Source organism: Bolinopsis microptera, chromosome 13 (assembly GCF_026151205.1).
Source record: "Bolinopsis microptera isolate Bmic1 chromosome 13, MBARI_Bmic_1.0, whole genome shotgun sequence".
NCBI lineage: Eukaryota > Metazoa > Ctenophora > Tentaculata > Lobata > Bolinopsidae > Bolinopsis > Bolinopsis microptera.
In genome coordinates this window covers 2,504,612-2,516,321 of record NC_087084.1, presented here as the reverse complement: position 1 = coordinate 2,516,321, position 11,710 = coordinate 2,504,612, and the positions used below count along the sequence as shown (strand labels likewise).

The following is an 11,710-nucleotide window of genomic DNA, read 5'->3' as shown; positions in this document are numbered from 1 at the left end:
TAGGATTTGCTACATTACACATTAAATACTGTGCATCAGTGTGCACAAGGGAGATAGCCACAGCTATAATTATGCTAACTCTTATAGAGTTATAGGGAGGATGATGATCCAGTACCCAAGCTCCTTGTCCCGCTTTACAAGACTTATAATAATTGTACCCACAGTGAGTAGAGAGTGGTGAGTGGTGAGTGGTGAGTGGTGAGTGGTGAGAGGTGAGTGGTGAGTGGTGAGTGGTGAGTGGTGAGTGGTGAGTGGTGAGTGGTGAGTGGTGAGTGGTGAGTGGTGAGTGGTGAGTGGTGAGTGGTGAGTGGTGAGTGGTGAGTGGTGAGTGGTGAGTGGTGAGTGGTGAGTGGTGAGTGGTGAGTGGTGAGTGGTGAGTGGTGAGTGGTGAGTGGTGAGTGGTGAGTGGTGAGTGGTGAGTGGTGAGTGGTGAGTGGTGAGTGGTGAGTGGTGAGTGGAGAGTGGTGAGTGGTGACTGGTGAGTAGAGAGTGGTGAGTAGAGAGTGGTGAGTAGAGAGTGGTGAGTGGTGAGTAGAGAGTGGTGAGTGGTGAGTAGAGAGTGGTGAGTGGTGAGTGGTGAGTGGTGAGTGGTGAGTGGTGAGTGGTGAGTGGTGAGTAGAGAGTGGTGAGTAGAGAGTGGTGAGTGGTGAGTGGTGAGTAGAGAGTAGAGAGTGGTGAGTGATGAGTGGTGAGTGGTGAGTAGAGAGTGGTGAGTAGAGAGTAGAGAGTGGTGAGGTTTAGCACAATGCAGAAGTATCATTATATTGTGTCCACGAGTGAACAATATACCGGGTAAATACTTATATGGATGAGTAGTCAGTAATATGAGTAATCATTCGAGCTACTGCTATGATCGATCGTACTGGATAAAACTTAGCAACCCCGTTTATCTGATTTATAGCTTGTGCTCGTTGTTTTATTGACCAGCAATATGTTCTAATTGATACTAAAGATATCGGCGCTGGTGTTCCTCAGGACACTGTATCATACGGTTACAAGCAGCGCAATAATCAACCATTAAACTGTCAGAAATCAGCACTCAAATTTACAGCCCACCACACGAGGAACAGCATCAGACGGATCCAGCCCATCAGAAGTAATTCTATCCCATCAACACAAGACACAACCTAACATCAGTCTCACGGAAAATGTGCAGAAATGAAACTTCAAAACCGTCCTAATTAGAAATATGGAAGGTCAAAAAAGTGCAATTAAATTAGGAAAATCATTCCAACCTTCCTCCAAGTATAATATACAAATGAATTATTTTCCTTGGTCTTTCTCGCAATGTTCATTTACTGCACACGCCAGAAGTAACTTTATCCGATCAAACACAACCTAACATCAGTCTCACGGAAAATGTGCAAAAATGAAGCACCATCCTCTCTAAGCAAACGCTCTTACACTAAAGGAACCGTTAGTCATTAACATAAGACACACTATGTATAGTACATCTAGACAATGGTTATATGTAAATATTGAGAATTAACTTTATGTTGTAAGCTTTTCTGCCATCTATATACGATCTATTGTTGCTGCAGATCCTACAGCCTGCAAAGTGCAGACGTGAAGCTTTCATGGTCCGGGTTCGTTATGTAATACTGAACAAATATGGAGGTCACACATCATGATGATTCACACATTGAAGCATCATGATTCACACATTCACTCACTGTCTTGATTATAGTGTGGGAATCAGTAACTTTAAAATTAGAATGTCTCTAATTTCCAGACATCTGTATTGAGACATAAGGAAAACTCAAAACTTCAAAATGTGCATCTATCTTCTTCGCAAATTTATAGAATTATGAAAGTCAAAAAAGTGCAATTCAATTCGGAAAATTATTCCAGAGTTCTAACATTCCAAGAGTATTATACAAATGGATTATTTTCCTCGCTCTTTCTCGTATAAATGTTCATTTACTGTACACTTCAATCATTATTCGTTTGCTCACCACCATGTTGAGAAACAACTCTTCACTGAACGACTGAAGACCTGTTTTGAGAACACTAATTTCTAACACCAATTACAGCTGTGTCACTGCTTGCTAATAAGGAGCAGCAACTACGTTATGAGATGTGAGATAGGAAATCCATAACATTTTTAGAGACGAGGAATTAATGTATTTTTAAAGGGAAATAACGAGTCAGGAACCTGGTTTTGTAAAGAGATAACGTATTAAGATCGCTCGTTTTTTATCGCTATACATCATAAATCCGAGAGCAACAGAAAAACTATTGAGAAGGCTAACAATAAAAATCCAAAACGATCATAAGCTATAATAAGTTGGGCTTACGCGCAAAAGGTAAGCAATTATCTCGACAGCTTCTTCTATTGATAAACCATGTTACAGAGTGACAGGAAGACTTATCGAAAGTGGGAACGGAAGACCGTGATCTGAAAAGTGAGCGGACAAATATTTTAAAAGACGGTGAGACCAGATCTTGAGATCTTGACCATTGTGAAAATCCGGTTATACCGAACGTCAACTACCAAATAAAACCAGCATTAACGAGAGAAGCGTACACAGTCTAGGGCTATGTAAAAGCGAACCTCAGTCAAGGGCAATGTAAAATATATGGAAAACAATACAGCTTGGTATAGTAGGTAATTGAGGAACAATAGCATTTGAAATGGCTGCTCGGTTACATTATAGCGTTATACACGTATAGTGTAGTACAACTATAACACACGCCGCATGAGGAATTTCTTGTCAGTATTTGAACATAAATAGCGAACTGTATCAATGTATTGAAATTATTTTATTTTCAATATTAGAAATTGTGAGCCTGTTGATGGTTTTGAATTTGGTATCATGCTACCCATGCATGTTTTCTCTCATTCTTATCTGACCAAGACAGTGACGTTGCCTGTTGGCACCACCCCCCCCCCCCCCCCCCGCCCGCTGAAAAGCCCCCCCCCCCCCCCCCCCCCCACTGAAAAAGCGCCCCCTCCCCCCACCCCCCGTTTGCCCCTTACCCTTGTGGCGCACGGCCCCTCCCTAAAATTGAACAAATTAGATGATTTTAGAGGATACGCCGGTAAAATCTCTAAAAATCAATTTTCTTTACACCACTGGACCAAGAACAGGCCAGTGCTTGGATTTACATCTTATGGAAATTTTGCCTGCAGGTCATGCATTTCCGTCCATTTAAATGAGTAGTCATTTTGGAAGATGTGGATAAAACTTTTATCAATAAAAGAATCAAGGGGAGAGATATGATGGGGCAAATTGGATTAGAGATTTTTCGAAAATTGAGGAGATAGAATCACCGATGGTGCTTTGATTGTTTGTTATCGAATTTACCTTAAAATGGGGGTGCCGGGGGGGGGTGCCGGGGGGGGGGGGGGTTTAAGTGACTACCCCTAACGTGATTGGCTTATAGTACAGCTGCAGACCTGCTGTCTGTCCTCAAACACCACTATAGTATTTAATGATCATCTTACCAGGAGACTTTATATATGTCTTATTTCAATCTAATTTTAACGCTCATAATTACTTAACGTTGCCGAATAGGGATAACTTTTGTTAGGTAGACGTTGGTATACGTTTTATTTTAATTTGTTTGGACTGTTTCGTGTTGTCAAAGCGAGGTGATGAAGAGTTGAACGTAAACTCGTTTATTAAGACAGAGTAAGCCCTAAGAACTACAATATGGTCGAGTTAAAAGAAGATAAGATTTCACATTACACTGCAAAGTGGAGAAGACACACAGACGTATTGGTTTAATAAATAAAGAGAAAACTAAACCACTTGCAGAACAGAGGAACAGTCCGGAAGATGACTGTACGGATAGCGGCAGTCAGATTGTAATGGACTCGGACAATTGTGACGGGGAATATCTCGTTTATACAGGTTTCATGTTTAATTGCTGTTTAATTTCTGTTTAATACAGGTTTTTCAGATCGGCAACGGCTGGGTTAAAAGTTAAAAAGTTAAAAATATAACTGTATAGCCCTCGTATCAACTTCAAAACTAGGTGCTCGTGAACTACAAGTAAAACGTTCTGTCCACTGCCTTGTCACCGTTACGTTTCTTCGTATTCCACAATTCCAAGAATTGCATTTTATTTACTGGGCCGCGCTCAGCCTGTCATTCCGCCGTATCTCTATTCTATTTGTTAATCATAATGAACATGATAGCCTGAGGTCCCAAGGTAACATTTTATCAGAAAATTAATTGTACAACTGGTATTCGAAGTGAATTTCAAATCTTTGCCGCGCAAAAAAAGGAATTTTTCTTTTCGAGGAAACTCGTCTAATATGAAATTCACAACATCGAAAACATAATCACTTAACTTATAACGCTCAAGGGATTAAGGGTATAGGATATGGAATGTGGAAGTCTATTGTTCAAGACAACTGTTGCAGTATTTCAGGAATTTTGTAGACAAATGTTAATCCATTAATTGGCGTGTGTAAAAGACTTCTGTCCCTCAATTCCTCAATTATCCTCTGATCGACTGCAATTAGTTGAAACAATATAGCTGTTGCCAATGTATCTACGGTCTGTTAATGTTCACGAATGGTCCACAGTGTATCAATTGGGCTCCTTGGACAAATGTTCTTTTCAGCAGAGTTTTGTTCAGGAGGGTCCATGTTGCGCTGATTTATTTGAGCGAGAGGCTCCATGGTTTCTAAGTCAACCCACTGAAATCCATGGTTCATATCAGGCATCAGCAATTAATTGTCATTGTCTGGGTGATGTGATCTGATCTCTGTTAGAACCAGATGTAAGAGAGATACTCAATAATCAGTCATCTAACATGATTTTAGTTCGAGTAGTTAGTAAGGTAAACTTATATTCGGCTACAATGTTCGGTTCTGGCCCGGTTTGAAAGTTACCAGATATCAGCAGGAAACAATTTTTAGTCTTTAGGTTCGAATCTCAGGGTTCAATAGCATATCTGGTGTATTTACATTAAATGACGGAACGAGATCTCCAAATCTGCTAATGACCCTCGTGATCTAAACTTAACGACAAGTCATGTAAACCGAACCCCCCGAGGTGAGACAAGAGATCCGGACCTCAGAACCAGGCATGTCACCTAAATATACGATGTGAGGTCTCCATTCCTGCTTTCAAACATGATATATTAAGACGCAATGAAACTACCGGACTGCGATGTATGGGGACTTGCCACCCCATGGCAACATTAAAATATATCGACTCTGTTACATCGTTTCCTGTTAGTATAAAACTCCGTTACAAAATGAACTAGGATCTGGCAATCCGCAATACTACACCTTAGAACAATAAAATATGATATAATAATGTATAACTATTAACTAGACTTAAATAAAAGTCTGAAAGAATATAGAAAATAAACTAGTTTACCGCTTGAAAGTTTAACAATAAACTGTAATGAAATGAAATGAAATGAAATGATGTATTTATATCCCGCTCATATGATTAACCAACAACACAAGGAAGGTGGTTAACCATGTCAGAGCGGCTGAATGTGAAGCTGTGAGTGATGTGAGCAAATGTGTAAAAATGAACAAGAGTATAACGTAAAATTAATATAAGACCAAGACAAAATTAAAACATTTTTTATTTTAAACCACACTAAACTAAAAAGAAGCAGATACCATACAATACATGTAGGTATAATAACCTCAACAAATCATGGTTTTATTTACAAATTTGTGAGTCTGCAGAAGAAACTTAAACTATTTTTAATTTCGCGCAACAAATCGAGGCCTGTCTATAGGCTGGCTTCTTTTAACGTTTTAGTAAGAACTTCGATTTGCGTCGGAACTTGACTCTTGATTTATGGGTCCTAGTTATTTTTTCAGCTGACACATGATCGTGCCCGTTTTTTGCGGACCGTTTGAAACACTTTGCGTATTTGGTGTCGATACATTACATGGAGACGAATACCGCACATAACCTAACATCAGCGTATCTCTGCAAAAAAGTCTGACGCAACTTTATAGAACATGCGTGGGACTTTTGATTAGCATTAAAAAAGGTGCAACGTTTTTCCCGTCTTTATCTGGAAAACGAAGTCGTCAGGGACTAGTTTAGACTTTCAGAGTATGACGTCATGACTCCTGGGTAATACTGTGAAATCCTTGCGTCTCGAACGTGCTAAATTACTTTACACTCGAACTTCGAGATTTTTCTAGAAGGGTTGAAACAAACTTGATTCGATGTATTTTTGAACACTGATTCGGAATCATCCTACATGATTGATGATATAGGGTTAAAAATTAAAATGCAAAAGTCGAAATCAATGACAATCTATAATTCTCGCCTTTTCCAGGATATCAGTTAACAAGTATACGAGCCATATTAATGAATAATGCAGTCTTTTCTGTAGCCCTAAGGAAAACAATGCGAACTATAAGTTATAACCCCAAATACCCCGCAGCGAAAAGGTTACAAGTGTGTATATCACGAAATCATGAAAGAAACTCTAATGAGTTTGGAAACAAGCCGAGAAAAGCAGATTTGAAGTTGGAAACAGCCCTCCTGGGAAATAGCTCTGTCGTTTGTTAGTACTAGTTTATTATTAAATATATAATATATATATTACGTAAAGGGTGATACTCGTAAAATATCTGTTCCATATATTGGACCGTCGACGAGTCCAACTCGGCGCGCGTCCTGGTAGGTTATAAACCTACAATATATATATAGACTAGTATATTATACTTATTATAAGTATGATGAATCGTATTTTTAATTTCAAATTGTTAATTTTATTTTTGTATACGATTTTGGTTTGCATGGGAAATAAACAATTAACAATAATGCAACAAACTCAAAGCTACCAAAGAAAAATAATATTCATTTACTCGTGTATACTCCCAGGGAGTCCAGAAGCAGAGTTTTCTATAACAGAGCCCTGTTTAAGCCCGGACTCCATCCCTCGCTCCGACATCGAGGACGATAATTTTAGTGATTGTTCCGCGTGCAATGGCTTCGGTAAGAGACCTAGTAGGCGGAAGAAACAACAATTTAGAAGAAGGTGGTGTCCCCAATGTAAAGTTCATCCAGGAAATAATGATGCTAATGTTCCCGGTGCTAATGTTCCCGGTGCTAATGTTCCCGGTGCTAATGTTCCCGGTGCTAATGTTCCCGGTGCTAATGTTCCCGGTGCTAATGTTCCCGGTGCTAATGTTCCCGGTGCTAATGTTCCCGGTGCTAATGTTCCCGGTGCTAATGTTCCCGGTGCTAATGTTCCCGGTGCTAATGTTCCCGGTGCTAATGTTCCCGGTGCTAATGTTCCCGGTGCTAATGTTCCCGGTGGTAAAATTAGGGAAATAACCTCGATCTCTAATGAGACTCTTGACTGTCAGCTAAATATACGTCCTCCGCAAGAGCTTCAAGATACAGTTTTATCTATTTTAGGACATTCAATTTATCCTGAAAACTCTTATTATGTATATGTACCAGATTTGTTATCGGAGATAACTGTTAAAGGAAAATATCTGATGCCAGATGAAAAAACAGATCCTAGCAATCCCTCAACTTTTATTATTCTTATTGAGGGGAATCAGCATCAAGGGACTAAACTTAGACCAGTAACAGAGGATAGCTGTAAGAAAGAACCGCTGAAGGTAGAAGGAGTCAATCCTACAATTACTGTAGACTGCGTTAAATGTTCGACAGATAGTGCTGTATTTCCTGGCTGTAAGATAGTTTCTTCTCCCAACAAAAACACTGAAGATCTACTCCACCTGATAAATCCACCTGCAGACCACCCAAACCGTAATCTACCTCCAACAGGACCGGAACAAACCACAACTCCCCATCACTCTCCAGTCAACAACAATGTTTGCCCGGCTCCTAAAGAAATAAAATGTCACACTTGCCATTCAGATCTTATCAGTGGGGGTTGCTACAATTGTGCTTCTATCTACAAGGCCCTTAGGGATCCACCCCCTACACTTTATCTGGGAGTAGAGATTCTACCAAACAACCAATACTTGGTTCACATTCCTGATTTGGGGACTGACCTATCAGTGACCGGATTAGATCTAAGGTCAAATCCAAATGATGTCGATCCAGGAAATCCTAACACCATCCTGGTTCTAACTGAGGACAAAGTTTTTGTAGGGTCCACTATTACAAAACCTCCGGTGAACTGTCTAGGAGTTCCCGTAGATCCTAGTGAGTTGTATGACGTGTTCGTACCTGAGTTTGGGACAACTGTAAGAGTTCGAGGTTGTGATATTTTCCCTGGAGAGGACGGTTCCACTGTGTGTGTAAGGTTCAAGGATAAGCTCCTCTCTGCAACATCCATTACACCTAGGGATAAGGTTACAGAACATAAAAAAAGGTTATCTAAGAAACATGGTAAGCCAAATATCCCGGGAAAAATGTTCCCAAATACCCCGGGAAACATGTTCCCAAATACCCCGGGAAACATGTTCCCAAACAAGATAAGTGAACAACTGTTTGGAAACTTGGGACTGCCTTTGTTGGCATCGTCCACCTCGCCGTCTTTAGATGGACAAACACCATATCCATTTGGAGACATCCTAGATGAAGAGGAACCCAGTACCATGGAACTGGACCATCTTCCCAGCTGTGTTGAAAATAACGCCGGAACTATCATCCCTCCTCAGTTAGATAATAATAGACTGAATCACTGTCCTAACTGCTCTTGCTTCAATCATACTGATCCTACTCCTGAGGAATGTGACAATGTGCAAGGTCACGTGACAAGATCACGTGACAATGTGCAAGGTCACGTGACTTGCCCTGGAGACAGTAATACCAAAAGGCTGGTCACACGTGGACACCTGCACTGTCAGGAATGCATTGCACCTGTTCCAGGGGAACAACCCAAAGATACAAAGATAAGAGCTCATCCTGAACTCGCTAACTGTGACCCTATGACGTCATCAAATCCGCTAATAAGGTCATCAGCGGTAAGGTGGGGTGGGGATGTTGGAGGGTTCAGTATTAGTACTTTATATGGTTCCGTTCCGGTCGAATCTAACCCAGGTACTGTTACTGTTAATAGATTTATTTTAAACCTAAGCTGATCACTGAAACAATTATCACTATCTGTCCACAACGTGCGAACGTGGCCACAGAAATAAGTTTTCACTTAATTCAATCTTAAAGTAGCGTTAAAGAATTCGACCTATTTTATACATCAGGGCTAGGTGTTCCCACAATCGATAAGGACATTTATAGGACATGGTATTAATATGCACGATTTGGTGGAATTATGGCAGTATCAGTTTGCAAGCTTAACCTCTACTCAGCTTCCGTCATTGTTAAAATTCCAAGTCTTACGATTTATTTTTTCAGTTGATGAGCCGGCAGAGAGAAAAAATGTTGGAGGTAAAAGGAGAACTAGCCCTCCTCCTCCGTGTAAACCTGGTGATAAGACTGTAACCCTGTTGTGTAACCCTGGTGATGAGGTGACAGAAGAACCAGGACTGAGAGACCTGTCTGGGTTACCTCTACCAGATCCTGATCGTGAGGTAGGAAGTCCACTTTTGGTTTTATTCTAACCTGGTAATAACGTTAACAATTTGGCTAGTGTTGATGATGAAACAATGAATTGCTTTATATTTCTAGATTTTACTTCTATAATACCTTAATTTAGACTCGTGGTTAAGTGGTTTTTCGGCCTCGTTTAATCTCTAAAAAGAAAAAGCCCCGACCCGTACAGCCAGTCTGGTGAACTAATCATGCCCAATTTTAGTTTTTAACTATAACTTGTTTCAGATAATTTTAACCTGTGGTCATGTCCACAATCCGGGATGTTACTTCGTGAGGAGGGTGTGACCGACTATTGCAGATCTGCTGATTTGGTGCAGCCTGATTGGTCTATAGTTTGTCACATGACCAGGCACCGACCATTATGATTGGTCATATTGTTTGGTATTATTGATCCTTGAAGGGTCCATAATCGGAGACAATATCAGCTATTACACCTCGGAATAACTACGAAGTACCCGGTTTCCCTCGAGTTGTTTGGAATAGCGCTGAGCGGCTAAAACAGAGGAGAAACTAGATAATTCCAGGAATTCCTCTGGAGTTATGAAGAGTGCAATATCGTGGGGGTGTCTGACCGAGTGTGGTTGTTATGAACCGGATAAGGAGCATACGTGGCATTTAACATAGACCACCTTTTTCTATGGGATTATCATTCTACAGCTCCGGTATGCGGGGGGATGCAGCTGCAGGTGACGCATCTATCTTGTTTCAAAGTTCAAACGTGATGCTCTGAAATTCCATATCGTGATATTATTGGAATGTTCCCTGGGGTATTCTAGAATTTTTGACTATCTGAAATTAATGTTGGGAGCGTTATAACTTTATAATGGAGGGGGAGTACTGATGACTGCACTTTATTCATGGTTGAGAAACTTTATCTAATATTATATCTATTAATGAAATGAAAGGGAACAAATGGATAGGTCCTAGGGACGGACTCTCTCCTGCCGCATGGTGTAGCCGATGATGATCTCCACATCCGCTAGAGTGACGGAGATCACGCCATGATCACGCCTCCCTCCTTCAACAAGACAAAACTTCATTTGATAATCGACTAATCGTGCGGTAGACAAGCTGTTTAGTGTTTATAAGTGTTACTAAGGTCTATTTCCTGATTCGTACCGGAACTTGCGTTGCAGTGCAGATATTATAGCAAGTTCTTGTAAATATTTCAGCAGCACTAATTCGAATACCATTTTTGAAGTTAGGCCACTCCACAGTCACTGTGCTTCTTTAGGTGCCTTATCTAATGCTAGCTGACGTCATATCTCTCTTACTGTGTCGTTATACCGACATGTTCTCATATCCCCGCAGATCATGACGTCATATCCCCCCGTGACGTCATATCCCACCATGCCACATATAGGGTGACAGTCCCAACAGCTGATGTCATAAGAGAGTAGAAAGTACCGGGTATCTGCCCCTATTCAGGCAGCAAACTATCGCAGTGTGATTAGATCAGCAGGTAACCGGAGCCCGGAGCGAGGTGGGCGGCTCAGCAGGTTAATCAAAGGTGCAGACAACATGGGTCTCGACAACCGGAGCCCAGACTCATGCCACCTCACCAACACGGGCTGATGGCACCTATCTGCTACCTCTACCGATGTCCAGGAATTTAAAATTAAAGCCGTCAGTCAGCTTTATAATATTGCAACCGTGCAAAACCCCGAACCATGTTTTTGTGTTGAACTTTGTAGTCATTATGATACTCTGTACAGCTAGATTTAGCTAGCTTGGGATCTGGGTTTCAATTGACCGGTCGCTGGGTCACGTGGTTTGAGGGTTGATCACGTGGTCCGGCCGTCCTGGGGTCGGGTCACGTGATATCTAATGTCTTGCAAGACGCGGCGGTCAGGAAGTGTGGTTTTGCGTGCCGCCTGCGGCTGCATATCCGTTGCTGCTCTGTTCGTTGTGCTTTCATCCGGCCTGCTTATTGCTAGCTAGACGGAAACTTCTATATCTGAAGCATCTCTTCATCATCAGTTCTATTTTCAGCCCCGACCGTCGTGCCGCTATTATCGGCAAATGATCAAATCGATAGATTGATACCTTTTGTGCATCGCATCATCTTTCATGACGATTTGAACTATTTTGGGAACCTTTGTATTTCGGGAGGGTAAATTAAGATTAATGTTTTGGACCGGGGGAAGAGAATTCCCAACGTTGTTCTGTCTGTAGCTTTCTCTAATGAACTTTTCAGTCTGACACTGGTGGAGAAATCTTTCAGACTTAGCTTTGTT

The 11,710-nt window shown here is 41.1% G+C and overlaps 1 protein-coding gene across 1 annotated transcript in view; it reads left to right on the top strand.

Annotated features, from left to right (window-relative positions):
• LOC134825336 (agrin-like) overlaps nucleotides 1-11,710 on the top strand; it is a 91,823-nt gene that overhangs the window by 62,098 nt on the left and 18,015 nt on the right. The gene's annotated exons all lie outside the window — the stretch shown is intronic.